This window comes from Phyllostomus discolor, chromosome 5 (genome assembly GCF_004126475.2).
Source record: "Phyllostomus discolor isolate MPI-MPIP mPhyDis1 chromosome 5, mPhyDis1.pri.v3, whole genome shotgun sequence".
NCBI lineage: Eukaryota > Metazoa > Chordata > Mammalia > Chiroptera > Phyllostomidae > Phyllostomus > Phyllostomus discolor.
Window position 1 is genome coordinate 122,446,237 of NC_040907.2, and position 27,070 is coordinate 122,473,306.

The 27,070-nt window shown below is 34.6% G+C and overlaps 1 protein-coding gene and 1 pseudogene across 2 annotated transcripts in view; one reads left to right on the forward strand and one right to left on the reverse strand.

The window, feature by feature from the left end:
- The window catches only part of ADK (adenosine kinase), a 573,035-nt gene that overhangs the window by 147,736 nt on the left and 398,229 nt on the right, over positions 1–27,070 (reverse strand). The window lies entirely within an intron of this gene.
- On the forward strand, positions 5,257–5,817 carry LOC114496214 (annotated as a pseudogene).

Sequence of the window (27,070 nt, forward strand, 5' to 3'; positions counted from 1 at the left end):
GACACCCCCCCCCCAAGGAGGACAAAATTCATTCTTATAAAGCCAGCTTTTCAAAGCTTATTAAATATCCAGATTTTTGGTTCTACATTCTAAGTATTTTTTGTACAAAGACACAATTTTACGTACCTGAATATCTCATATATATTAGCATTATAAAGTGGAAACTAGTTTAATTGAACTGAAAATGGAGTACTTTCAGCTTTCTGCCTACCATCTTAGATAAATCTTACAGGGCCTCAGGTGAAAGACTAAGTCACCCAACAAAAATATATTCCTAAATGACAGCTTTCCTTTTTTTTGGTATGAAAGTAAGAACAAAAATAAACTTCATAGCCTTCTAGGCTTCAGATTTTGGACCTATTAAATGAAGAAACAGATTCAGATGGCCTCTTAAGGAGGCCCTTCTAGTTCTAAATTCTATTTTATGACCAGGGACAAACCTTATTTTCTAAGTGTGACTGGGGTACTGGAATATAATTATATTAACTAATTTGTGGGGTTGCCATTTGTAGAGGAAGTATTTTTTTTGTGAGTTAGCATAAAAAAGAATTATTTAAATTATTTCTAAATAATTATGATGGCTTTTTTTAGTTTTTCAATTATAGTTCACATTCAGTATTATTCTGTATCAGGTTCAGGTGTACAGCATAAATGCTCAGACAATCATATCCTTTACATAGTGGTCCCCTCAATATTTCAAGTACCTACCCTGGCCCATAGATAGCTATTATGATGCTACTGACTATATTCCCTATGATGTAATTTACATCTCTGTTACTATTCTGTAACTACCAATTTGCTATTTAAACCCTTCACCTTTTTCACCCAGTCCCCTAAGCCCCCTTGATGGCTTTTTTTTTTTTGATACATCAACTTGGCTCATTATCCAGATAATATGTCTGTTAGACAATATGTCTGTTATCCAGATAATATGTCCAGATAAATATCTGTTAGATAAAGCCTGTCCGGATAAAAAATGCATCTAATACACACAAACTACCAAACATCACTGCTCAGCCTAATGAACAAAATGAACTAATGACCAAAAGAGAGAGAGTCTCATAGGGAGCAGGCTGCAGGCTGTTGATGGGTGTAGGGGAGACAAGGTGCTGGGTGGGGAGGGTGGAGGGACTGAACAAAAAGGAGAGAAAACCTCATAAACATAGAAACCACTGTGGTGATTGTCAGGGGGAGAGGGATGCGGGGAGGTGGAGGAGGGTGGGGAGGATAAATGGTGATGGACAGAGACCTGACTCGGGGAGGTGAACCCACAGCACAGTGCACAGATGACGTGCTGTGGAACTGTGCACCTGAAACCTGTATGATTTTGTTATCCAGTGTTACCCCAATACATTCAATAAAAAGGAAAAAATAAATGCTATTAATATAAAAAAAGGAAAAAAGAAGATGTGGTATATATATACAATAAAATATTGCTTGAATATAAAAAAGAATGAAATCTTTCCAGTCTAGAATACCATGGTTGGTCCTAGAAGGTATTGTGCTGAGTGAAGTAAAGCAGACAGAGAAAGACAAATACCACAGGATTTCACTTTTATGTGGAACATAATAAATGAACACAAATAAATGAACACACAAAACAGAAACAGACTCATAAATACAGAGAACATTTTGATGGTTGCCAGAGGGAAGGGGGCTGGGGACTGGATGAAAACAGTGAAGGGATTACGAAAAACAAACTGGTAGTTACAAAATAGTCACGGGGATGTAAAGTACAGTGTAGGGAATATAGTCAATAAGATTGTAATAACTCTATATGGTCCCATATGGGTACTAGATGTATTGAGGTGATGACTTCGTAAGTTATATAAATATCTAATCATTGGAGTGTACACCTGAAACTAATATAAATTGAATGTCAACTGTAATTGAAAAACAAAAGAATTATTTAAAAAACAGTCAGCTAGGAACTTATTTCTCGAATAAACAAAGAAAAAACACTAGTTAGAAAAAAAAATGAACCATCCAAAAAAAGTGGGTGAAAAAATTAAAGAGGATAACAGAAAATAATAGAAGATAAAAATACAAATGGTTTGTAAACATATGAAAAGCTAACTTCAACAATAAATCTAGAATGCAAATTAAAACTACAAAATGCCATTTAAAATTTTTCATTTCGATAAAGGTTAGGAATATGATTTGGTAAAAACACCTGGGAGAGCAACTGGCAAAATTTATCAAAACTTAAAGTATTTATTTCCTAACAATCAGTAGCTCTACTTCTAGAAATTGAGCCTATAGAAAAATTTACACAGAAGTACAAAGACATACAATGACTGTAGCACTATTTATTATGGTAAATAGAGAAAACAATCCAACAGCTTCAATAAGAGAAGGAACTATGACATATACATATAATAACACACCTATTATAAAAAAAAAATAAGGGAAATGAATGTGTACAAACAGGAAAAGAGGCCTAGGTATTTTGTTACATAAAAAGCTATAAAGTAAAATTATAGTGTGATCTTATTAAAATTAATATTTTAAATACTTTACAATAGAAAATAGTCTAGAAGGACATACCCAAAACTAATAATAGTGATCACCTCACTATAAGATGTGGTGGGATAATGAGTTTTCTTCCTGTGTTATCTATTTTTGCAATGTCCAATTTTTAAACAGTGACCATGAAAAAAGAAATCAGCTTCAAGTACAAGATAAGAATAACATCTTTGGTCATTTGTTCTACTTTGTAAGACTATACTATATGGTTTTCAAATTATAAAGGGGATGAAAAGGCAAACACAAATATTCTAAGTCAATATATATGGCCATCAGAAGTAGCCAAATATATAAACCTATTTAGTGTCTTAAATTTATTAATATTTACTTGAAGACCTATGATTCACCTAATACAAACTTGAGTCAAGAGCAGAGGTAATGAGGAAATAAAGCACAGGGTTCCTCCACTCTCTATGGCATAGCTATTTTTATGCTATATTTAATATTTTATTTATTTTTAATTTAATTTTAATTGTTCAAGTACAGTTTTCTGCCTTTTAATATTTTAAATATTTTAATTTGTAGCTCCAGTGACAATAGGTGTAGTGTAGCTGGCAGCTCAAATTGAAATTTATTTTTCTTATTTTATACATAATACTAGTTACAAAGTAGCACCATTCTCTAATATGTCATAGCATTTGGACTGTTTCAAATAATACCTGATAAGATCCACAGTAACTGGGCTGTGCTCCTACTTTATTTCTTGAGGTCTCATAGACTACTACATACTCTGAAGAATGCAAGAAGGCAGAAGTAGAGACATGACAGCCCCAGTGACAGAAATGTGAAGTTCTTTTCTTATAGGTACACTGCTGTGTAACCTACACTTAAATCTTACAAAGCAATAATGCTTCTAAAAGGGAACTAATAATGTGCCTCCAGCTGTGCTGGCATCCTTCTATACTCAAATTCCAAGGCAGACTCCTATATATTTTTAAGTTGATACATAAAAGAAGACAATAGGAGAAAAGCTAAGATTGGTTAAGAATCAGTCAGTAAGCCTAAGAAAATGTGTCCATGAATGCTATATATGACCCTCCTGCCAAATCTCCTGAGTGGTACTGATATTCCAATAGGAAAAATTTGGTTAAATAAACAATAGTAGAGTCCCTGCTGGTCAAAGCCTAGTGAAGCTGTTCTTTCAGCTCAGTGGCAAAGAATACATACAATATTATACAAGAGAAGTTGGAGACTTGAAATATACTCCTGCCAATTGCTTCTTACTTTGAAAACTTTCTAAATCAATGATAAGCTATCTGCACTGAGAAGGGTATGGAATAGCCTCAAGTTGTATATGCAGTCCTTATGTAGAAAATAAGCATGGCTCATATGGCATATTGCTGTTCTCTATTTTAGAACTAGCACAGGCACCATGTGATGTGTTCATTGCTATGGTAACTACATTTCAGTAGAGAACAGGAGAGCAAACAGGCATGTAAAACATGTATAAGTTGTCAATATGTAAGTAATTGCCACCCTGGAGCTGCGATAACTTAAATTTCCTTGTTGCATGACTTATTTTTTTAATGAGGTTAATAAGACTTCAATCCTTATAATGCCTTCCCTATCCAAGAAAACAAACAGTGTCTTTCATCCCCAGGTTTCAGTTACTTCATAGAGCAGCAATTTTCAGCCAGTGTGCAGTGGCAAACTGATACACTTCAAGAATTTTTAAAACATGCAATACCTGACTACTTAGTCAGGAGCACTGACCTCTTTTCCCTTAGATTGTCAAATAAAAAGATGACAACAGCCAACACAACAATAGCCATAAGGTATAAATGAATCAAAATTATACCTATTATTTTGTCAGATTGGCAAAAAATATAATATACAGGGTACAGCACAAATAATGCCCCTTTTTATCACAAAATCTTTGATTACAAAATCATCAGCATGTAATTCTGTAATGTAACAATATCACACTCAAGCACACCATATGACATTTTAGGTGATATTTTCAAATTAAAACCGTAAATTATTACATCCATATTATTACCCTACCAAACACACTCCAGCAGGCACTACTTCTGCCAGACCCTGTATTTTTTCAGTGTGCTGCAGAATTTCAATAATTAGCTTATGTGTGCAATGAGATGAAAAAGGTTGAAATCACTGTCAAATCACTATTATTATAGTTATTATTATTATTATGGTGATGATGATGATGATGATGGATCTAGGGTTCTAAAAAAGTATGTGCAATTTCAACGTGATATAAGAATGACTGGAGTCTCTGCTTTGGTAAATGGGTAAAATGCTTCATTTATGTTCTGTTGGAGTTTAAGTCTACTATATTTTTAGGTTGATCATAGGGGGAGTAATCTCTGATTTGACACCAGAGTTATTTCAATTTTTTAGATGCTTTCTGATTTATTTAAGAAAAAGAGGATCAGAACTATGAACATTAAAATGACAACACATAACTATCAACAAAAACAATCTAACCAAGTAAACAACTAGCAGTGAAACAGAATCACAGAAATGGAGATCACAAGGAGGGTTATCAGCAGGGAGAGGGTGGAGGGAGAATGGGGAAAAAGGTACAGGGATTAAGAAACATAAACAGTAGGTACAAAGTAGACAGGGGGAGGTTAAGAATAGTATAGGAAATGGAGAAGCCAAAGAACTTATTTGTATGACCCATGGACACGAACTAAGGGCAGTAATTGCTGGAGGGAAGTAGGGTACCAGGTGGAGGCGGATAAAGGAGGAAAACTGAGGCAACTGTATTAGCGTAATCAATAAAAGATACTTAAAAAAATAGAAATCCTAACAACTGACAATTCTTTCCTCACCCAACCCCTTTTGATCCATGATTCTAACTTATGGGACAGCTAGTGGGATGTGACATAAATGACTTGAAAAAAATTGAGTTTAACTCTTTGGTTCCAACCTACTTTGTTGTGAAATGGCTAAATGCACCAAGAAGGTCAGAATCATAGGTAAATATGGCACTCGTTATGGTAGAAAATGGTGAAGAAAATTGAGATCAGCCAGCATGCCAAGTACATATGCTCCTTCTATGGCAAAACCAAGATGAAGAGGCAGCTGTGAGAACCTGGCACTGTGGTTCCTGCATGGCAACAGTCGCTGGCAGCGCCTGGACCTACAGCACCACTTCCGCCATCACAGTAAAGTCTGCCATCAGAAGGCTGAAGGAACTGAAGATGAGAAGATGCTCCACAATTTGAGACACTGCTAACCTATCATAAATGGGTTAATTTATGTAACAAAAAATGTTACGTTGAATGAGTTAAATTTTAAAGGGAAAGCCCTTAAAATAATTTTTAGAGGTTAAAATCTACACCAAATTTCATATTATCTTAAGTCTGTGGTCACATTAATAAAATGGCTTACCACAATGACTATAACATTATGTTTACATATAAAATAAGCTACATCTGCATGTACCCAAAATTATGTTTTTATATAGTAAATACATGGGGGTTCTTTTATAGTAAACCATATTCTGTGGGATACAAAACACTGCTTCACTATAATATATATTCAGATCAAAATGGTCCACTAAAAAATCAGAATTATAGGTATTATTTAAAGTGAATAACAATGTTCTAAGTTTTAACATATGTTTTTAAATATATTTTATTATGTTATTACAGTTGTCCCAATTTATGCCTTTGCTCCTCTCTACCCAGCACCCCTCATTCCCTCCAGCAATCCCCCATTTAGTTCATGTCTATGGGTCATACATATAAATTCTTTGGCTTCTCCATTTCCTATACTGTTCTTTAGATCCCCCTGCCTGTTCTGTACCTCCCAATTTGTACTTCTTAATCACTACTCCTTTTCCCCCATTCTTGCCCTTGCCTTTCCTAACTGGTAATCATCCAAATGATTTTCATATATTCTTTTTCTGTTCTGCTTAGTTTTCCGTTCTGCTTAGTTTGTTTTTTAGATTCAATTATTGATAGTTGTGGGTTTATTGCCATTTTAATGTTCATAGTTTTGATCTTCTTTTTCTTAAATAAGTCCCTTTAACATTTCATATAATAATGGTTTGGTGATGATTAGTTACTTTACCTTTAACTTGTCTGTAAAGCATTTATCTGCCCTTCCATTCTAAATGATGGCTTTGCTGGACAGAGTAATCTAGGTTGTAACTCTTGCTCTTCATCACTTTGAATACTTCTTACCAGTCCCTTCTTGCTTGCAAAGTTTCCTTTGAGAAATTAGGTGAGAGTCTTATGGGAACTCCATTGTAGGTGACTACTTTTCTGATTCTCTCTTTATCTTTAACCTTTGGCATTTTAGTTATGATGTGTCTTGTTGTGTTCCTCTTTGGATACAACTTGTTTGGGACTTCTGTGCTTCCTGGACTTGTATGTCTATTTCCTTCACCAAATTAGGGACATTTTCTTTCATTATTTTATCAAATAAGTTTTCAATTTCCTGCTCTTCCTCTTCTTCTGACACCCCTATGATTCAAATGTTGGTACATTTAAAGTTGTACCAGAGGCTCCTTACCCTATCCTCATTTTTAAAAATTATTTTCCTGCTGTTCTGATTGAAAGGTTTTTTTTGTTCCTTATTTTCTAAATCATTTATTTGATTCTTGGCTTCATCCACTGCACTGTTGATTCCCTGCACACTTTTTTAAAATTTTACTTAGTGTAAAACTTTCATTTCTGCCTGGGTCTTTTTTATGCTGTTGAAGTATCCAATGAGTACCTTGAGCATCCTTATAACCAGTGTTTTGACCTCTGTGTCTGATAGATTGTCTATGTCCATTTTGTTTAGATCTTTTTCTGGAGTTTTGTTCTGTTCTTTCATTTGGGCCATACTTCTTTGTCTCCTCCTTTTGTCAGCCTCTCTGTGTTTGTTTCTATGTATTAGATAGAGCTGCTTTGACTCCCTGTCTTAGCAGAACACTGTAAGTTGGACTGGGCAGAACCTTAGGTAATTGCCAGGGTGGGGCAACCCCTGTTATCCAGGTTGAATGAGTCTCAAATATGGTGCCACAGCCCTCTGGCTCTGTGTGGGAGAGGGCTCAAAAAAGGAACAAAGGCTGCTGTCTGGCCTCTGAAGTTTTGTCTGGGAGGAAGGTTTCCCCTGGCAATCACCCTAATGCCAGACACTTCAGTCTCTCTGTGTGCCACTGTGCTGTTCAAGCCACTGCCCTCTAGTGAAGCCCAAAGAGAGTGAGTCTGAATAAGCACTAAGTCCACTGTGGGCCTTTTAAATAGAGATACTTAAGAATCTTGCAGTTTCTTCTACCACCACAACCCCCATTGGTCTCTACAGCCAGAAGTTATAGGAACTTATCTTCCTGGCACTGGAACCCTGGGCTGTGTGGTGTTGTGTGGGGTTGAGATCCCTCACTTCTGAGATATCCCTTCAGATTTTTGTGTACCATATGTGGGTATGGGGCCAGCCTGTTCCATGTTTCTGCACCTCTGCTCTTCCTACCCATCTGAATGAATGTGACTTCTTTAATTCCTTGATTGTTGGACTTCTACACAGCTTTTTTTTCTCATGGTTCTTGGTGATAGTTGTTTCATAATTTAGTTGTCATTTTTGCTGTTGTTATGTGAGGAGGTGAGCTGTGCTTACCTATGCTTCTGTCTTGACCCAGTTGTATTGTATCTTGTAACTTGCTATTAACTTTGACCTGGGAAACTAATTTATTATAATAACTAACTTAGGAAACAGTATCATTTTATTGGAACTTGTAGGAAAAATTACATGTTAAATAAAGCAGGTTATATTTACAACCAATATACTTTATACATATAACTATTCATACAGAAATTAAGCTAGAGAATAAATTTGTGTACAAAAGGCTAATTCATACTTTGTGCTGTTTCAGCAATTGAAATACTTTTGTCAAACTCACTGGTTTAGTGGCATCATGTGGAGCATGCTGATCTTCAGATACCAAGACTGTTTCCAAAATGGATTTCATTCCAGTGTGCTAAAACTTTCTACACAGCAGCTGTCATTGTAACTATATAATTCTTACCTCACTATAAGAATGCAAATCATACAGGGGTTGGCAAAAGTATGTTTACAGGTGTGAGTATGTGAAACACAGTTTATTCTTATATTATTATTTATTAATTATTGTGTTATTTATATGTATTGTCTTATTATTATTTTGTATCCTTACTTATGATTTATTGTTCAGGTAATGATGGCTGGTAATTTAATCTACTTTTTCCTACCCCTGTATAGTTCCTGTACTTGTAGAAATAGAAGGGATTTCAGTGGTGTCTGTATTTCCAAGGCATAATTTCAATTCTGTTAAGTGTGCTGTAAATGTGAAGCCACTGATGATTTTCCTGATTTAACTTCTGCTACAGGTGGGAATCAAAGGATGAGGAAGAGGACAAAGAAAAAGAGACAAAAAACTTCAACAATAGAATATTATATATAATAATGTAATTAATAAGCTTCAACTGCATACAGCAATATTAAATGAAAAGGACAAAACCCAAGATGACTACATACCATGTTATACCATATCTATAAAGCTAAAGGAGAGGCAAACAGTATATTGTATAAAGATAGATGTATATATGTACATATGCAAGAAATATATATGTACACACATACATGCATATATGTACATATATACATACATACATGGAAATGAAAATACAAAAGTCAGAACAGGTATTAGCTCTGCAGGATATTGGCAAGAGCTTTAAATACTCAAATGAGGAGGGAAGCAGAGGTAACCACTTTGTGATATATAAGAAATATTTATTTGTTGAAATATATTAAATATTTAATAATCAAAGACAAAAGTAAAAGGATAAGAGAAAAGAAAAAGAGAGTACACTGATGTACCATTACCCTCCCATGGTCTGAACAACATAGTTCCCATTTTACTACAGGAAAGAGAAAGAGGATAGAGTACAAGAAACTACAAAGGGAAATCATGTTTGTCTTAATCACCCATTATTCAGTATAAAAGCATATGCAGTAAGGCAAAAGAGTCACCCTTTTTTCAGAGAGGATGTTTAGTCAATTTGTTCAGACAATTTTTTCACAATCTGTATGTCATATATAAATATATATAAAGTAGTATTAAGTTAAACTCCATTTTCTCACTTTTCCTAAAAACAGAACAGGATTTATTTTTCTTTTAAAAACGGTTATGTATAATTTATATTTGTTATAGTACAGAAAAAATTATGCACAACCATATTTCCTTCCACTAATCTTCCCTGCTGAACTTCTCATAATTTTAAAGCCTGCTTTGTATCTTGTCTTTAACAATTTTTTTTCTTTTATTGTTGTTCAAGTACAGTTGTTTCCATTTCACCCCCACCACTCCCCCCAACCCCAGCCATCCTCATTCCCTACCCCTAATCCTACCCCCTTTTGGTTTTATCCATGTGTCCTTTCTACATGTTCCTGAAAACCCTTTCCCATTCCCTCCCATTATCCCCTCCCTATAGTTAGCTACTAAGAAAATAGTGGTTACTGTCAGTTTGTTCATAATTTCACTGTCTCTGGTTATATTTTGCTTGCTTGTCTTTTCATTTGCCTGAAAAATATTTCTTAATTTTGCCAAGTCCTATTTATTTTTTCTTTACTGTTAGCATTTTGTGTCCTTGATATGAAATTTTTGCCTAATCAAGACCATGATGATATTTTCTTATGAGTTCTTTTAGAAGCTTTATTGTTGCATATATTTATATACTGATGTATTATACTGATGTTCTATGTATTATAGAACTGACATTTTGTGTATGGTGTAAGGTGGGGGTGAAAGTTATTTTTTTTCCATATGAGGATCCAACTGACCTCAGCACCACTCCCTTCTTTCTCTTTGCCAGTGGCACCTTTGCTGTAAGTTAGGTGACTATACATGGGTCGATTTCTGAACTTTATCCTTTGTCTATTAACTTATCCTTAAATCAGTCCCAGAGTCTTAATTACTCTTATTATGTAAGATTGTTGTGAGGTAGTAAAAGGTTTACCTAAAAAGCAGTTCAAGTACATTAGAGTACAGCATATGAATATGGCATATTATATAGTAAGATTTAAATGGATATTAATAAGCAAAATGATATAAACTTAAAATATTCATATTGCTAGGCTTATATTATTTAGCTACTAAGAAAATAAAAAGTCTTTAAGCACCGATTGCTAAACTATCCTGACTCTCTATTGCCTGTTACACCAAGTCAACCCACATTTATTATGCCCCTATTCCAATCTAATAGAGACAGTGTAACTATCAAAGCACATATCCAGTAATGTTACCACCATTGTTTAAAGAATCTCCAATAAGGAATCACGCTACCTAATATCAAACTATATTATAAGTCCACAGTAGTCAAAACAGCATGGTACTGGCATAAAAATAGACACATAGATCAATGGAATAGAATACAGAGCCCAGAAATAAACCCACATCTTTACAATCAATTAATACTCAACATAGAAATCAAGCACATACAATGTGCTCAAGATAGTCCATTCAATAAATGGTGTTGAGAAAATTGGACAGATAAACACAGAAAAATGAAACTAGACCACCCTGCCACACCACGCAGAAGAATAAATGCAAAGAGGATCAAATATTTAAATGTTAGACCTGAAGCCATAAAAATTGTAGAAGAAAACATAGGCAGCAAAATCTTGAACATTGTTCATAGCAATATTTTATTGGGTATATCTGCCCAGGCAAGGGAAATGAAAGAAAAAATAAAGAAATGGGACTACATCAAACTAAAAAGATTTTGCACAGCAAAGGAAATCATCAACAAAATAAAAAGACAATCCACAGAATGGGAGAATGTATTTACCAATGCAACTGTTAAGGGGTTCATATCCAAAATTTTTAAAAACTTACAAAACTCTATACTGAAAAACCAAACAACCCAATTAAAAAATGGGCCAAGGACCTGAACAGACATTTACCCAGAGAGGACATACAGATGGCCAATAGACATATGAAAAGATCCTCAATGTCACTAATCATCACAGAAATGCAAATTAAAACCACAATGAAATGTCATCTCACACTGGTCAGAATGGCTAGCATCAATAAAACAACAAACAAGTGTTGGAGAGGATGTGGAGAATGGGGAACACTTTTGCAATGTTGGTGGGAAAGGAGACTGGTGCAGCCACTGTGGAAAGCAGTATGGAGCTACCTCAGAAAATTAAAAATGGATCTGTCTTTTGACCCAGTGATCCCACTTCTGGGAATATATCTGAAGGAATCCAAAACACTAATTTGAAAGAACATAAGCACCCCTTTGTTCACTGCAGTGTTATTTATCATTGCCAAGATATGAAAGTAGCCCAAGTGTCCATCAGTAGATGAGTGGATAAAACAAGTATGGGAAATTTACACAATGGAGTACTACTTGGCTATAAAAAAGAAGAAAGATATACCCTTTGCAACAGTATGGATGGACCTGGAGAAAATTATGCTAAGTGAAATAAGCCAGTCAGGATAAGACAAATACCGTATGATTTCTCTCATATATGGAATCTAATGAAGAAACTGAACTGACAAGGAAAATGGGGACAGACTCACAGATGGAGAACGAGATAATGGCTAATGCGGTAGGGGGGAGTGGAGGTGAGGAGGTGGAGGGATTGAGCAAAAAGGAAAAATGACTCATGGACATGGACAACAGTGTGGTGATTACTGGGGAAGGAGAGTATAAGGGGACTAAATGGTAGTGGAAAAAATACAATAAAGATTAACCACAACCCCCCACACACACCCAGTGATATCTTCCCATTGTTGCTGCAAGGAGGCAAGACCAGGGTGAAAAGCAATTATGAGGCTATTGCAATAATCCAGGTAAGTGGTAATGGAATCATGAACTAGAAGGAAGGCAGTGAGGTGGTAAGAAGTAGTCAGATTTTCAATATATGTACATTGAAGGCAGATTCAGACAAGATTGGGTGTGTTCAGGGTGGTATGGCCATAGACTGAAGGCAGAGTCAAAAGCAATTTTTTGACTGAAGTTAATACGTCACAATGGTCATCAAAGCTCCCTGACTGCAAATCACTAGACATTAATCCTTGACCACTCAAGGTTTATAAACTTAGAATGACAACTACACATCATAAACTTCTACAAAATGCTCAAAGAATCCAGAAATAGTCTCTTAAATGTACATGGAATATATACAGCTATCAAAACCCATTATTTCAATGAGTCAATAAATAAATTATTTATGCCTATTGTATCAATGAAACTACAGGAGAGAAAAGTAAATTTAAACACCTTTTTACCTACCCTAATCTCTGTTCTCTGAAAGAATATATAATCTAGTATATAAACTTAATCACCCACATTAAAAAAACCAACAACAACGTAATGAAAAAGCAGTGTGATAGTCCAATGAGTGTTCTACAAACTCAGGGGGAAAACTGGTGCATGAATGCAGACTTCGTAGAAGAAATTGGATCTCTCTCTTAAGACACGAAACCCCATCCTCCATGTAGTTTGCTTTTTAAGATTATACCCTCATTTTATAGGATTTCAGAATGAAGGCTTTCCCCTCACAATATTTACCTGTTTGTAATAACAAATTAATAAGTGCCTTAATTAAATAATGTCTGTCACTCCCTCTAGATTCTAAAATCCATGAGAGACCATATCTGTTCTTTTTCACCAAAGTATTCTCAACATTTGATACATAGTAGACACTTAATGAATTATTATGAAATAAATGAATAAAGGAAAGCAGGACGTCCAAATATGCCAGGTTTTCCAGGCTCACGGAAATTTGATATTTATTTACTTAGTTATAACAGGTAACGTTATTCCAGAAGGCCTGGTTTTATTCATAGGGTAAACTCATTTATTTATTCAGAAAATAATTATTGAGTGCTTATAGTCCACAGGCACTGTTTAAGGGGTTGGGGATATGGCAGCAAATAAGACACAAAGTTTTATCCTCACAGAACATACTTCACACAAACTACCCTCACTCTTGCTTCACTGGCATTCTCAAGCCATTCCTTCTGGGTAAAACATCTTCTTTACTCCCTTTCATCATCTCTATCATGAAGTTGTCTTGAACACTCAATCCTCTGGTAAGACTGCCAGAAAAAATACAAGATGCCCAATTTAACCTGAATTTCAGATATACAATGAATAATTTTTTAGTGTATGTCCATCCAATACTACATGTCCTGTCCAAAATTCAAATTGAAATGAATGTATTTGTACTTGCTAACTTTTAACTTCATTATCTGGTAATTTCCCCCTTTTCCAAATTTCCATTCTAATTATATTCAGCATCACAGAAATTAACATTTAATTACCGTCTTCAGTAGGATTTTTGTATGTCGCTCCATGCTGTAAGCACTTAACAAATACTGGATATATGGATTCAGAAATTAAAATTAAAATGAAGATTTATTTACAAAGATGTTTTTCCCAAATGTAATCATAATATTGGAAAAATGAGAAAGAGTAAAAATGTTCAATAACAGAAGACTAATGAAAATAAATGATCTTGTATAGTCACCCAAAATGATAATCGAAAGACCAACTAATGACACTGGAAAATGCTGAAAATATAATAGTAAGTGGGGAAAAAGGATAGAAAGTTATATTAATGGGAATAATTTCAATTTGTTAAAACTCTGCATATAATGAACAGTCAGCTATACTCTTGAAAAATGCCACTGTGATGAAAGAGAAAGATCAAGTAACTGTTGCACACAAAAGGAAACCAGAGCCATACAAGTAAAGGCAATGTATGAACCTGAACTGGATACTTAAGTAGGAAAACAAAATTGCTAGAAAGAACATTCTTGAGAGAACTAGAAAAATTTGATATGATATGTGGAAGGAGGAGGAGAGAGAGACATAGAGAGAGAGATCTCAAAGCATAGGGGAGAGATTTAATTGTACTGTTGTTACAACTCTTCTACAAGTTGGAAATCATTTCAAAATAAAAGTTTAAAAACAAGTACAGAAAAAAACATTACAAGAAAACAAAATATTTTTGGAGTAATGTTGGATGATATAATAAATGCTGATTTTAATTTTTCTTTACAAGTTTTTCATTCTCTACAATGAGCATGCATTGCTGTATTTTGTGCTGTATAATGTGCACCCACATTTTTTTGCATGCTACACATTAGTTTACCAATGGTATGTAATCATTATACCCATGTATAATGTATATCCTTATTTTTCCCTAAAAGATTTGGATAAAAAATGTGCATTATACATGGCAAAATACAGTATTATTATAGCTGGAAAATTTTTAAAAATCACTTAAAGGTACTTGGAAATATATCATCTACAACTCAGAATTTGTCAAATTATCTATTTTAATGTCACACATTTATAAAGATCTTATAAACCTCCAGAATAAATTATTTTTAACATTTTATTAAATGATCATTAGAAAATATAATAAATTAGATCAGCAATTTTCAAATGATGTGCTACAAGAATTTTTAAAACATGCATCATAGCCAAGATCTGGAAATAGTCCAAATACCCATAAGTAAATGAGTGGATAAAAAAGATGTGGTACATTTACACAATGGGACACTAAGTGGCTGTAAACAAGAAGAAACTCTTACCCTTTGCAACAGCATGGATAGACCTGGAGAATATTATGCTAAGCAAAATAAGCCAGTCCAAGAATGACAAATACCATATGATCTCACTCATATCAGAGTCTAATGAACAATATAAATGGATAAAATAAAACCAGAGGCATGGATATATGGAACAGACTGACATATCCCAGAGGGGTGGGGGCTGGGGGGACTGGAAGAAATTAGCCCAAGGACATATATGCATAGCCCATGGATATAGACAATAATGTGGTAAATGCCAAGGGAGGGGGTGAGGGTGGTATTGGGTGGGGGGGAGGCAGAGCATAGGAAAATGGGACATCTGTAGTAGTGTCAGCAATTTAAAAAAAACATGTAATAATTGACTATTTAGTTGGGGGCACTGATCTCTTTTTCTTTAGATTGTCAAATAAAAAACTGACAACAGCTGACACAATAGCCATCTGATATGAATGCCCTGTCTTTAACAATACATACATAGGGCATATATAGAGTTGCATCTTATTAGTCACATAGCATAGGAAGTTTGTATCTGATTGGATAATTCTGGGTACCACAGTGGGTATTCCAGTGGGGAGGGGGTGGTGGAAGAATGGGGGGAAAACATACAGGGTATAAGAAGCACAATTGGTAGGCATGAAAAGACACGGGGAGGTTAAGAACAGCATAAGAAGTGGAGAAGCCAAAGAACTTATATGTACAACCCATGGACATGAACTAAGAGTGAGGGAAATGCTAGAGGTAGGGTGGTGCAGGGTGGAGGGCAATACAGGAGAGAAAAAAATGGGACAACTGTAATAGTATAATCAATAAAATATACTTAAAAAAGAAATAACAAATATTTCTAGAAAAGGCCAACCTCTTCCCATGCACTTGCCACACACTAATGAACATATAAACATATATGCATGATCCATGGACATGAACAATGGTGTGGGGATTACCTGGGGGAGTGGGAGGGACTGAGTGGAGGGGGACAAAGGGGGAAAAATTGGGACAATTATAATGACATGAACAATAAATTTTTCTTTAAATCACATTTTTAAAAGCAATCCAGTTTCATAATTCTTCCACTTGCATTGTGGAAGAATTCCATATATTCCATATATTTGCATTTGTTATTTGAAAAATAGCACTAAATACCCTTTAGTTTTGGTAATACTGCTTGGTAGATTTCTATTTTTTTTCATCCATTTTGTGGTTGTTTAAACACCCTCAACTACAAGAAAAAGTTTTGCTATTTTATTTTGTAGTATTCCTTGCAGTATATTCCTGACTTTCATATAATAGTAAATATAAAGTCTGACTTCACCATAATAAATGTGAAGTTTAATTATAATGGAATAAACAAAATTCTGAATTCAGATCATCCTTCTTTTGAAGGTAGAAAGAGGTAGGAACTTAAGAGGTCACTTCTGGATTAATACCATGCTGAGAAACAGGAAATGTGTATTCCATCATGTTGTAAGAAATTAATTTTCTACAAATTATCAACCAAAGTTGGTTTGATGCTATAATGAAAGGATTCTATTTATCAAATTAAAAACTATATATATTTTTTAAATTTTATTTTAATCATTGTTCAAGTACAGTTTTCTCCCTTTTACTCCCATTCTAGCCCACCCACCCAACCCTCCCCACTTCCCTCCCATTACCACCCTCCCCCTAGTTTTTGTCCATGTGTCCTTTAAATTTGTTCCTGTAAACCCTTCCCATTCTCCCCTGAAATTCCCTCTTCTCTTCCCTCTGGTCACTGTCAGTCTGTCCTTTATTTCAGTGTCTTTGGTTATATTTTGCTTGTTTCTTTGTTTTGCTGTTTAGGTTCCTGTTAAAGGTGAGATCATATGGTATTTGTCTTTCACTGCCTGGCTTGTTTCGCTTAGCATAATGCTTTCCAGCTCCATCCATGCTATTATAAAAGGTAGGAGCTCCTTCTTTCTTTCTGCTGCATAGAATTCCATTGTGTAAATGGACTATAGTTTTTTGATCCATTCATTTACTGATGGGCATCTAGGTTGCTTCCAGCAAGGACTTGAACAGACTCTTTTTCAAGGAGGACATACAGAAGATCCAAAGACACATGAAACAATGTTCAATATCGCTAGCTATCAGAGAGATGCAAATTAAAACTACAATGAGATACCACTTCACACCAGTCAGAATGGCCATCATAAACAAAGCAACAAACAAGTGTTGGAGAGGTTGTGGAGAAAAGGGGACCCTAGTGCGCTGTTGGTGGGATTGCAGACTGGTACAACCACTATAGAAAGCAGTATGGAACTTCCTCAGGAAACTAAAAATGGATCTGCCTTTTGACCCTGCAATTCCACTGCTGGGACTCTATCCTAAGAACACTAAAACACCAATATAAAAGAACCTTTGCACCCTGATGTTCATAGCAGCACAATTTACAAAAATTTTATCTTAATTTGAGTAAATTACTATTAATTTCTACTCAATTAACAAATATCTTCATGTTTAATAGTTTTATTCAGGTCAATTACTGAAAACATATATTACTTTTCAAAATAAATTATTCATTAAGCTCAAAAGGAATAGCAGTTCAATAATAAATCAACAGTAATGGGAACGCCACATATATTTGGCCTTGAAAATAACAAATTCTATAAGCAGTCAAGTTTCTGAATAAATATTAGAAAAACCTTACAAAGATAAGGAATTAAAAATAAAAGGAGCCAATCATCTCTTGAATATAGATAAAGTTGATAGATTTAACTCTTATGTTTCTTAAGTAGCAAAATTTGATAAAAGGTAGCTCAAGTCCCAGTCCCTTAGTCTTCCTTCTCGGCACCATGTATTGAAACCAGAGAGGAAGTGGGGGCTGAGAAATGATTTCGTTGGGAACCAGAGTCTCTGGGCTTGTTAAATCAGTATAGAATTATAACAAAATTGAAGCCCTTAAAATGATTCACATTAGCTGGGACACCTACTCTGGACTGAATTTCATGTGTAAAAACACATTAGAGATTCCTATTTTGGAAAACTCTGAGAGGAAGGAGGCTGTGATAAGTAGTGGACTGTATAATAGTCCAGAGTTAACATTCTTAATGATTTTAGAATGCCTAGTGCAGAGCACAGTGCCTGACACAGAATATATGTAGTATAATTAAACTGTCAAATTAAAGGACTTTAAATCTCCAAGACAGTACACCTCAAGCTAAAAGGAAAAAGATAAAATAAACTTTCAGTTCTATTCTTTTAAAAATCTATCACCCAACAATTCTGTTTTTATACTGATTACCAAAGCACACAATTTGAGTATTACCAAAATTGTGAAGAATATTTATTTTTTTACGCTTATGTTGTGCTAAAGATCATATAGATTCTATTTTATTTACTTTGTATTATGATAAAAAGTAAATAAAAATTGGAGTAATTACAGCAGTCTTGTTTTTTTATATAGGCTTTGTGTTTCTGAAATCATATTCACAGATTTTATATAATACTGACAAAAACAGAATATGCCTATTACCATTTTTCAGATGAGAAAATTAAGGGCTAGAGAAACTAAATGGACTTGTCATTGCACACAGCTGAATTCGCTAACAGATCAGAGGTCCCATGACTCTAATAACCATAACATACCTCCAATGGCACACAGACAAAACATCAATATGCCTCTATATCATTAACTCTTAAGAGGCTGAATGGAAATGATAAAAATTTGGAAATCTACTATCCATAGTTGAAATCAAGAGCAATGCAGACGAGTAAGCTTCAGATGCCATACCCCGTGATACTCTCCTAACTCTGAAAAGGTGACGACTGGAAGTAATGTGAAAATCCTGGTCACAAACAATAATTTCATATGCTATTTTAACAAGAAGATGTAGTTATCCTTGACTTTCCTTTCTTTCAGTCTCATGTTCAACTAATTTGAAAATTGTATTGGTTCTATCTTTAAAATATATCCAGAATTAAAACAAATACTTCTCACTACTTCTGCCACTATTTTCTTGGTCTATCTAAACCACTATCATCTTCTGCTTAGATTATTGCCATCACCTAATGATGAGTCTCTAGTTCTGCCTTTGCCTCCTTTACAGCATACTCTTTCTTATTAAAGCATCAATTTCATCAAGGCAGGTATTTTTGTGTTTTGTATTCCCAGAACTCAGTATAGTGTCTAGCAAAAATAGTAAGTGAAAAAATAATTTGTTTAATGAATAAATGTAGCAGCCAGAGTAATCACTGTAAAAAGTAAATTACATTTCTACTCCCTTGTTTAAAATCATACCCAATTCCCTCCTTTTAATTAAAGGTCAAGGACAAAGTCCTTTAAATGGCCTCCAAGACCTTGAATAATCTAGTGCCCCAGGAACTCATCTCCTACTAATCTCCTGTACTAGCCATACTAGTTTCACTGAAGTTCACTTTCTGCCCATCTGCCTGGAGTGCTCCTCCCTCAGCCATAGGTCCTCCATATCTTCTCTGCTCTGCTCATACTCCCTTTGTCAGTGAGGTGTTCTCTGAATTTAAAAAAATATATATAGTGACTTTTTAACGTCTAAAAGATAAAAATAATTTTAAAAACAACCAGAAAACCACTATCCACCTAAAAAAATTTAACAGCATTTTCCTAATAGCAACACATAATTCAATCACTGTTTACACCTTCCCTACTACCTTATAAGTTTGTTTTTATAAACAGTTTGCTTCTTTTTGACCCCTTACACCAAACTGTTTGCATCAAATTGATATCAGGACCCAGGTAAAGTCTATACTTTGTCATTAGATAATATATCCTCTGGGTCTCTCTTAATCTATGAACTAACTCTATTTTAAAATTTTGGTTTAAAAAACTGAGTTATTTGTCCTACGGAATGTGTTTGTGTAGATTTTGTTGAATGCACATTTGTGATGTTATTTAACACACTCCACTGCCTTTATTTCCCATGGTAGTTAGGTTTAGAGAGTTTACAGATTCAGGTTGAAGTCCCCCCCACCCCGGCCCAAGACTTACATAGGTGGTGGTATATAGGTGCAACAGAGGTGACTGAACAGAATAGAATGAAATCTCTATATACAATGACTGAATGTAAGAAAGATTGATCACAAAACAGATGCAAATTGAAATGTATTTTCAACCAAGCTAAAAGGCATTAATAAAATGGCACAAGACATGAAACAAAACATGTTAGGATGAGCAAAAAAATCAGAAAAAAGTAAGAGAACTTAGGAAAGTATTAAAAATATGTTTTTGTTTCTCAAAAATGAAGAATAATCTAGAAGGAACAGAGAATTAAATATAACAATTTTTGTCTTAAGAGAAATACACGGTAAAAAATGTAAAAACAAAAATATATGAAGACATAAAAGTTTTTGAGTAGAAGAAACCAATACTGAAGCCAGGCAAAGTTTCAGCATGTGGATAAAGAGTGCCTGAAAAGAGAAAACCAAAGCAAGAAAACAGACTATCTACAACTATATTTCAAGAAAACTTTCCTGAACCAAATCATTTTAAAGAAAACATGTTTGTGCAAAAAGGCACAATGAACAAGTGACTTATGAGGGAAAGAAAGTTAGATTATCATCAGATTTTGACATGACAGAAAATGAAGCATATTTTAAAACAAACAAGAAAGAAAATACAATAAGAATTTTATATCCAGACAAACTTAGTTTCAAGTATAAAGGCTACGGACGGCTAACAACATGAGAGAACTCAAGGAATATTGTTCCCATGAGGGTGTCCTGAGGAGATCACTCTAAGTTTCAGGAAATCAAAATAACAAAAGAAACATCAACATAGAATTGTTGGCAGTAATTAAATATATAGTTTCTTACAGAACTAAGGATAAATGAGAGCAAACAGGGAGAGAATAACATACATAATGACTATATACGCTAAAAATGTAATAAATCTTTTTTCAAATGAGAAAATACAGATGAGCGAAAAATTAAAACTGCAGTATTCATAATGAAGGAATACTATTAAGAATATTATTTGTGAGACTATTGTGTATGTTTTATGGCATAAACTAGAGCAAATATGTGGACTTTTAATTTTATCATACCCTGTGTCCTAACAAACCAGCATCTTAGTGTGAGAGAAAGGGAAGAAAAATATATTATATGAGAGGTTAGGTTAAAACTCCGCACCCCTAAAGTTGAACTGGTTATAACCACATAAATTCATGGGTAAGGTTAAAAAATTAAATATACATACAGATGTCTATGTGTATGTAGGTCTACACATATACATTTATGTGTGTATGTGTGTGCATGTATCACACATATATTTCCTAGTTCTGCCCATTGGACAGGACTACAGATAATAAGTAACCTTGCAATAAAACACATCTCTAGAAATTAAGCTGTGGTCTTGAAATAAGCTTTCTTACAATTTCTCAGTTTCCATTCTAAATTTTGGATATTTGTACTCTCTCATTTTTATTGATTAGATTACATGACTGCACTCTAATTATAAAGCTTTATGTATTAATAACAACCTACTCATTATACTCTTAATGTGATATAATAAAGAATATATCTATTGTTCAGCCTGGGTTACTGGCACAGAGCTTTGAATCACTATGTTGTGCACATGAAACTAATATAGTATACCAACTATATTTAAAACAACAACAACAACAACAACAAAAAACCCTTGTATTTCCTGAGTGACATGAGTGCCTTTCTAATGCTAATAAAATGACTCACTGTGGGCTCCTAGATAGACTCTAGGGATTGACTATGGGGTTAGCCCAACCTCCAAAGATGAAAGGGCTGAGGATTGAGTTTAATCATATAACCAATGACTTAATCAGCCACATCTATGTAATAAAACTGCAATAAAATCTCTCAACGCCAAAGCTTACTAGAGCTTCTTATTATGTGAATACACTGATGTGCTAGGAGGATAACAGGCCATGACTCTCAGGGGACAAGGCATGGAAACTCTGCATCCAGAATCCTTCCAGAGGTGTCCCTATACTCTCTTTATTTGACTGTTCCTAAGCTGTATCCTTCATAATAAAACTGTAGTTGTTAAGTATAGTGCTTTCTTGAGTTTTATGAGTCATTTAGGTGAATTATCAAGCCTGGACGGACTGTGGAAGTCCGTGAACTGGTAGCCAAGTTGGTTAAAAGCATAGGTGGCTTGGGCACCCCCAAAGTTCATGTGAAGTCTGAAGCAGGGGAAGTGTTATGGAAAATTGAGTCCTTGAACCTGTGGAGTCTGGTGCTAACTCCAGGTAGTCACTGTCAGAAATGAACTGCAGTCCACTCAGTTGCTGTGCAAACAAAACTACAGGGAAAATAATAATCAAGGAAGGAAAAGCAAAGTATACAAACATACATTGCCCATGTCACCTACTGCTAGTGCTTAGAGGACAGAGAAAACATTATGTGCATTTTTAAACTACAAAAATGTTAGGGCTGAGTATTTTTCAGTTTTGCCCCATTCATGATCCGCAGAGGATTTCTTCATACTGTTCCAAAAGTTATAAATTTATAAATTTTAAATTGAAGAGTCAACCTAATAGCCCATGTAATGAACAACTTTCTATTTTATGAAGGAAAAGATGTTATGAGTCAGTAGTGAACAGAACATTCAAATTTTACTTAACTACAGGTTAATTTTAATTTTACATTGTTGTTACAGTCTTAATTCAGTTTAATTCTTACAGAAATTATGTTTTTGGAATAAGGCTAGAAATTTACCATTTTAATTAATTTTATTGGATGCCAATGACTTATAAACTGTTGATAAGCAATCACTGAAATAATCCCATTAGAAACAGGTATTCATATATACTGCTGTTGGAAATGAAAAGAGTTATAGCTCTTTTGAAGAGGAATTTGCCAATATCTAGTAAAACTACATATGCACCTATCCTGAGACTCAACAATCCACTTGTAGAAATTTACCCTGGAGAAATACCTCTGACATAAAAATATGAGTATACAAGATTATTCATTAAAAGATTTTTAAACTGCAAAATAATGGAAATAACTTAAATGCCCATATAAGAGACTGATGACTGAATAAACTGTGATACACTCTCATAATGGAATATAATGGAGTATAAAAAATGAAGAAGATATGTATGAGCTTTTATGGAATGATTTCTAGGACATATTTAACATGGGAAAAAAGAAGCTAAAGTGCAAAGAGTACCTACAGTGTGCTACATTTCATGTTACAAAGAAGGGAATATAAGCAGATAACCATTTTACTGCTAATTTATGCTGAAAGAAATAAAGGAATGTGAGGTAGGGGCAGCTCTTCCTCAAAAAGAATTTCAATAAATAAATACAGAAAAATGATGGGAATAGAAAAGTCGCTTTTGGCAAATACCACAATAATTATTGGGGGTAAGAACCAATAGATGCTAAAAGTGGGTAAAAAAATATTGTAAGAAAACAAATTATTTACATTCTCTTGTACTTCAGCACAGGATACTTATTAATTAAATCACAAAGGCAAAATAGTAACTTTAAAGTGTGTGAAGTGGGTCAACATCTCAACCCATGGATTACAGTTAATAATATCCCCAGTAAATTGAAATCTTGATATATGAAAAAATATACAACAGCATTTGTAAGTATTCCTGCCAAAACAGCACTGATTATGAGGAAATATCAGTCAATTCTACTTTGAAGGACATTCTACAAAATACTAACTTTTCAAATGTGATTATAAAAGACATAGGAAAACTGAGGAATTGTTCCAGATTAAAGAGACCAAGGAAACATGATAACTAAATGCATTGTAGGATCCAGCATTGGATCTGGATCAGGAAAAGGACATTAAGTATTTTCCAAATGTGAGCATTTTATGTGACTATTATAGAATCATCAAAGTCAATAATTACTAATGATAAATACTACCAACTAATCTACAGACCTATATAAATTTTGCCAATTATCCTCCTAATGTCAAAGATGACAGATACAGAAAAAAATCTGAGCTGAGCCAAAAACAGATATTCTAAATATCCAGTGCTCCTTCCAGTCATTTAAATGCAGTTTTTATATAAAAGGATAAGTCAATTTCATTAAATAATTTCAATAATATGAACATTTTTAAGTACATTAAATAAGAACTTTAAATATTAACTCATTACCAGATGAATTATACTCAAATAGTCACATATTTGTAGCACAGTAACTGAAGCAATCAAATAAATAAAAAGATTAATTGAAATACTGAATACATGAAAAGGCATTACTGCATAAAATGGGATTATCTCCCTAGCAATTTAAACCATTTTAATTTACAGGGCTTTCTTTTTTTTTTTTTTTAAAGATTTTATTTATTTATTTTTAGAGAGGGAAGGGAGGGAGAGAGAGAGAGAAACATCAATGTGCGGTTGCTGGGGGTTATGGCCTGCAACCCAGACATGTACCCTGGCTGGGAATCGAACCTGGGACACTTTGGTTCCCAGCCCGCACTCAATCCACTGAGCTACGCCAGCCAGGGCTAATTTACAGGGCTTTCTACCAATCATGGATGGTAGTTTGGGGATGATTTAAAAAATGTATCATCTTATGCCCTGGCTGGCGTAGCTCAATGGATTGAGCGTGGGCTGCGAACCAAAGTATCGCAGATTCAATTCCCAGCCAGGGCACATGCCTGGGTTGGAGGCCACGGCCTCCAACAACTGCACATTGATGTGTGTGTGTGTGTGTCTCTCTCTTCCTCCCTTCCCTCTCTAAAAATAAAAATAAATAAATCTTTTTAAAAAAAGTATCATCTTTAGAGAGGCAACATAGTGTAAGGTGAGGGAGATGAAGGGAGTAAGAGAGGAAGGGTACAGTGGTGAAGATCAGAAGGAAAGGAGAGAGTTAAGTAGAAAGGAGGAGAGATGAAAAGCATATAGTTAAATAGCCTTTGGCTCTTTCTGAATCCTTCCCAGGATACATCTTTACAACACTGCATTGACTTTAGAAGCCTCCCTTGTGCTACAGTGAATCTCTTTTTCTTTTTTTCAGACCAGTACAGTGTGTCAGAAAGATCCTAAGGACAAAGTTGAATGCAGGAGCTAAGCAGCAATCTTAGGATGCCATAGCCCTGCTGAAAATGAAATTTCATTATCCTCAGCAGAAAATACAAATATGTAAAAATTTTGTGAGAGTACCACAAGTTTTTTATTTTATTTCTTTTGAAGGGGTTATGTATCATCTCTAAAACAGTCTCTTTCTACTATCACTGCCTGATCTTAGATTTCTGTCTGTATCATAGGCTCCTCTTACCACTTACAGCAAATAAAAAGAAAATGGAATGTCTATATGAAAAGTATCAGGAAGATAACTTCCATTTTTCCTTGGAAGAAACAAGACACTTTTGTATACTTAAAAAATGTAATTACTGTTTTAGACAGAGCTGATTCCCCACATTCATGGTGAGAACATCTTGATAAAATGAAAGGAAAGACCATCTCTTCTACTGTCAGAATATGGAGCTGGTGAAAGATCCTAGCTCTCTGAAGATGGAAATCATGCATCTTAAAGAATCAGATTTGACAAAAAGATGTAAAAATTTTAAAAAAGAATATGAGGTCTGTCCAGAAAAAGTCCAGTCATTGTTAATATAATGAGAATGGTTTGCACAACATCAATGTAACCTGGCAACCAAAGAGAGTGGACTGGAATGTGCATGTGTGAACAAAGACAACTTCACTGTACTAGTCAGTGGGGATGGTGGACGCCTGTTGAATGAGCATGTGCACTGTGTGGCCATCACATTCAAAATGACTCAGTGAGTAGGGCGATGAATCTCCATCAAAATTCGAGATAAGCTTGAACATTCCTCTGCAAAAACTATTCGGATGATTCAGTAAACTGCAGCTATGGGCAACTGGTGATCGGCAACTTCATCATGACAATGTGCCTGCTCATATATCACATCTCATATATAGCTATTTTGCGAAACATCAAATCACCCAAAGCACTCACCCCCCCTACAGCCCAGATTTGATGCCCTGTGACTTCTGACTTTTCCCAAAACTAAAATCATCTTTGAGAGGGAGATTTCAGACCACCAGTGACTTCAGAAAAACATAATAGGGCAGCTGATGGTAACTGGGAGAACCGTGTGAGGTCCCGAAGTGCCTACTTTGAAGGAGACTGAGGTGTTATTATCCTATGTACATCGTTTCTTGTATCTTCTTCATAAATGTCGCTATTTTTTAGGTTACATGGCTGAATACTTTATGGACAGAGGATAAAGTGTGCCTAGACTTGAGAAAAAAGTGTTTCTAAAAATTAAAAATGATATCTTTACAAAGAACAGAAAGTCTTCCAATTAAAGATAGAATATCTGAATTGAAAAAACGGGCATATATAGCACTTATTCTTATTGGGCACATATAATTTAAAGATGTACACAGATGTTCATATTGAAACAGCACATAACTTCCATTTTACAGATATACAGAAACTTCAGAGAAGAGTTTATTAAAGGTTATTTAAAATTAGAAGCTATTTTCGGGTTATTAATTTTTATGTTGTCTTTTTAAAAGGAATCAATGGCTATTAGAAAGATTAAAATGGATTTAACAGTGTAAACAACAAATATCAATAAAGTCTCTCTCCTCCCAGAAAAACATGTAAAAGAAGAAAAAGCTAACCTATTTCATCTGGTTTGGTAAAAAGATGATTACGGTTTACTTACAAGGAGACATAGCCATTACTCAGGTTTAGAAAACACAGATTCAAATACCTAAAGTCAATTTTATGTTTCTTTCAAAATGTCCTGATGTGTCAAGTAGCATTCCTGTTTCTGACCATTTATCTCTGTTCTAATATGATCAAAGAGCTACTCGACAACAAAAACAACCACCACAAACTGCAGACTTTTTTCACTCTTTTGTAATTCATTGATAAAATACACATATACATTTTTTGATCTGAGAGACAGAAACATCAATGTGAGAGAAACATTGATCTGTTGCCTCCTGCATGTACTGGGGATCGAATCCACAACCCTCTGGTGCACAGGATGATGCTCCAACCAACTGAGCAACCCAG